The following is a 4602-nucleotide window of genomic DNA, read 5'->3' as shown; positions in this document are numbered from 1 at the left end:
GGCCACGGCGGCCCTCAAATGCTGCTATATCCTCTCCACTATCAGGGGGAGAGAGTGTTCATTTGTGGAGTCGCATTGATGATGTTTTGCATGATTACAACAACAACATGTTACATTTATATAGCGCTTTCTTCAACACACAAAGCGCTTCACAGGGAACCACCAATGTGATGCACCCACCTGGGTGAAGCATGGCAGCCATTATGCGCCAGAACACTCATCACACACCAGCTTGAGGTGGAGAGTGAGGGAGTGAATGAGCCAATTACACTAGGGGACAATACATGACCATGCATAATAGATCATAGGACCTTCGTTACTGACTGACCATAAAAACCACAGTCTTTTCGTACTGAAATGTAATGTGGTATCAAAAGCATAAAAATGCAAATTACTAAAAAAAAAAACAGCAAATTGTGAAAAATAATAATAATAATAACATCCTTCTCAAATGCTTTGACTTTACAGTAGAATGATAAAAGTGGGGCCATAGTAGGTCTACGTTGCCAAATCCTTTTGCTTTAGAGAGAAGACGAAATTCGCTTGGCTGAAACTCAACACACAGCAGCCCTGCAGGGGTTAAGATATAGCCACAGGCCTGCACACTGACCTCAAAGAAAACCGAACGGTTCAGTTTGAATGTGCATTGTGTGAACATCTGTGTGTTTTTTGGGGCAAAAACCCTTTTCCAAAATTAGTCGTTGCCCAAGGAGTTGGAGGAGTTTCCCGCTGATGGTACATCCAAGCCAACAATAATGGATAATCATGTTTTCCAGTAAAATGCATAAAGCCAAGGAATGCCTGGCATCACTGCCTCCTCTCTATCGCTGACTGAGTCTCTGACATCTGGGCGCAGATCGCTCCATGGGCTGAAATCTCATTCACTGTCTGTAATATATTTCAGATGGTGACTGACAGGGTCTCAGTACGCAGTGTGTTATCAGCAAGGTCACCAGAGGACACAGCGTCTGGTCCTATACAAACACAATCGCCTCATATACCCTTCCTCTCCAGAGGTCAGCACCCTACAATTATTGCTTTTTCTCCAAGGGCATGCGTGTGTGTGTGTGTGTCTGTAGACACATTGTTTCGTATGAGAACACTCTCTGTTTTGCTCCGAGGGTTGACGTCCTCTACTGCAGTTATATTCATTCTGTTTATTTTGGGAAGATGAGTCCAGTCTTGTCTTTTTATGGTATTGGTGAAATCAATGTCAAAGCCACGGGCACTGTCGCACAGTCAGAACCATCAGCTTGTATAAGGAAGCCCCTGGACTTCATGCCGTAAAGTCCCTGACCAAATAGAGATGTGTTTACGTTCCACATCCTTAAATATGATGTATCTCTGAAATGCTTTTAAGTCCCGGAAATAATGTTTGATTTGTCCTCACTAGATGCTACCCTGGGCAAGGCAGCGAAGGAGCAATGTATCATTCTATTTCCAGAAACCAATTAAATCAAGGACCCCCAGAAAAAAGCAGAGGAGGAAATGAATACATTGGTGGATGCTCAATATACATGGCATTCATTCTGGAGCGCTTACTGCTCAATATACATGACGCGCCCGGACCCATTACCCACATGAATTTTTATTAACTTCTCACTGCACAACCACACTTGGTTGACTGTGACTATCTCAGTGGGATAAGTTAAAAAATAATTTGTGTGTGTATGTGTGTGTATGTATCTCATTTAAATGATAACATGGCCATTATGAGTCTTGAAGAAATCACTATGGCTCCCTAAAGCACAGATGCATCCCTCCAATACATCCTGATAGCCATGCAGAACACCTGCCGTGTCATGCTTTTAGAACACCTGCTGAGTCGTGCTTTAAAACACCTCCCCATCCCTATTTCAGATAGAAGACTGGGTGAGCTGTAAGGCATGGATTGAGCTGCAACTGAGATAACATGGATGTTTTATGCTGACTATTGTGCAGAAGATTGAATTTTTATTTGCTGTGATTTGTTGTGGTTGTGGTATTCATATGAACTCTCTGAGACTATTCCGATTCTAATTATTAGTGTGCGACCTACGCTGAAAAAGATGCTCGTATAAACATAGATGCTAATGATCAAATGCATTGCAGAACTTAATTCAGTCAAAGCAGCAAGATGAGTTATGTTGCACTTATCTGTTTTTGCAGTGTGTTATTCCAATAGTTCAAGGTGTATACTAAGCCTATTCTTTGTAGACTTCATTTTGACACCCAAAGCGTTTTCTTACACCCAACCAAAACATCCAGATACCAATGAAATCAAGACTCCTATCTTGAATAGGAAAAGGACAAAAATACTTTCAAAATTGGATTCCAGGGGCAAGTGAAGACCAATTTTCCTGGATACAGCACAGTGGGCCGTGAAGCCAAAATAAAGGACCTGATTTAACCATCGTGCGGCACAATGATGGCAAACTTATTTCTAAGAGGTCAGGCTTGGTGAAGAGCAAACAAACATCCGAACACCTGACAACAACAAAATGGCTTTATTTTATACACACACGCCCCCCACCCACCTACACACACACACACACACACATGCGCCCCCACCCACCTACACACACACACACACATACGTGTGTGCACACGCACCCACACACACATACACAATTAAAATAGCCTGGTGTATGTCCAGTAAGTGTCCTGCAGGCCAGAGTAAATTATTATTAATTAATTATTATTATTTATATTATATTGGAACAATACAGAGAGCACACTCACCTGTTCGGTTGTTAAGTCCGACATCACATGTCGTTTCTGGGCCCAACAGTTTATTCGGTTCTTTCAGTTCCAACAGTTCTTTCGTCCAAAAGTGTTTACTAGTGCAGCATGTTTTCACAACCTGTGAACCTTTTCACCATCACCTTCATTTTAGCCAGGATTAAAACATTCAAACTGAATAATCAGTGTAGCTGCACAGCCAGATGATATTATCAAGGGTAACGTCCAGGCCTCTGTGAAAACTAGGATTTTATTAGGTTAGGCAGAGGTGAGTTGTATAATGATTTTGTTAGCTACTCTGAATAGTGGGAAGAAACTGTTTCTTTTACTGTCTGTGGAACAAAACAAGCCAGTTGGACTCACAAGAAGAATTATCAGCACATTATTGAATCACGACTTAACGACCGGATAATGACATCACCACTGTCTTCATTCACGTAGTAGAGTTACGTGCGGGCTTGGATAGGAGGAAAGAGTAGAGGAGAGAAGTTCTGAATATAACCAAATCAGGTCTTTTTTCTGATACTATGTGGTGCTGCATCTATCAACAGAGGAAACCAGCACTGACAAGGTAGATGGGGGGGGGGTGAGAATGTAAAATGTCGCTCCTAAAGGAAGGCAAGTTAGATGGGGGGGGGGGGTGAGAATGTAAAATGTCGCTCCTAAAGGAAGGCAAGGTAGACGGGGGGGGGTGAGAATGTAAAATGTCGCTCCTAAAGGAAGGCAAGGTAGACGGGGGGGGGGGGGGGGTGAGAATGTAAAATGTCGCTCCTAAAGGAAGGCAAGGTAGATGGGGGGGGGGGGGGGGGTGAGAATGTAAAATGTCGCTCCTAAAGGAAGGCAATTTGGTGAATTTCATTTGTATTCATTCTCTCGCTGTTTTCCACTGAAAGAATACTAATTAGGTTTAGGATTAACTAAAATGGGACCGTTCAGCTTTCTTCCACAGTGAAGACATCAATGGCTTGTGGCGGGCCAAGAAACGTGTTGTGAGAGACAATAGGTCTGAATTGGACAGGAACTTGGCAGAGCAGGCACCATATTGTCTGCCAGTTTGCCTGTTAGGTTTGATGGCATTTGTACTATCCAACATGTGCAAGAAACCCACAAACATTTGGTGAGAGGGGCGAATTAGTGCCCAGACAATAGACACAGCGTTGTGTTTTAATCAAAAGCTATAAAGGAACGGACAGAGAAAAAAAGAGGAGAGACAGAAAAGAAGGAGAAAGAGGTAGATAAGAGAGAAGAGGTGGAATAGAGAAGGAAAGGTGGAAAAGAGAAAGAGGTAGAAAAGAGAAGGAGAGGTAGAAAAGAGGAGAGGTGGCATAGAGAAGAAGAGGTGGAATAGAGAAGGAGAGGTGGCATAGAGAAGGAGAGGTGGCATCAGGGTGTGATTTGTGTAAAAACCAGAGGGGGGGATGATTTTGAACAAGTTTGTAAGGCTTCGTGCTAGCTGGACGGACATTAGGTGACTGCAAGTGCACCGATAACGTAGCCTAACTCAGACTCACTGGCTCAGTCTGGCTGATGCGTCAACCCGTGTCAGAGTTTGTGTTTCGGCTATGGGGGGCTTTCAGTACACACCCCTTGAACTTCGACAGTTCACCTCCACCGACCCCATCAGCAATGAGGTGCTCCACCTTTGCCGGGCAGCGGGGATCCTCCGGCGGAAAGGCTACCTGCACAGAGGCGCACGTCGCTCTCTCATCACCCGAGCGACAGAGGAAAGCATCCCTCTGAGAACATCATCATCTCCACAGGATCTCTTGCCAAAACAACGCGGTTTTCTAGAGCAGTCCGCTCCCGCTATCGCCTCTACGCCTGGCAGTAAAGTGACACCTGATCAACAGCTGATCAACATCCAGATTGTGGCCGCTCATC

Source organism: Alosa sapidissima, chromosome 17 (genome assembly GCF_018492685.1).
Source record: "Alosa sapidissima isolate fAloSap1 chromosome 17, fAloSap1.pri, whole genome shotgun sequence".
Classification (NCBI taxonomy): domain Eukaryota; kingdom Metazoa; phylum Chordata; class Actinopteri; order Clupeiformes; family Clupeidae; genus Alosa; species Alosa sapidissima.
This window is presented reverse-complemented; position numbering follows the sequence as displayed.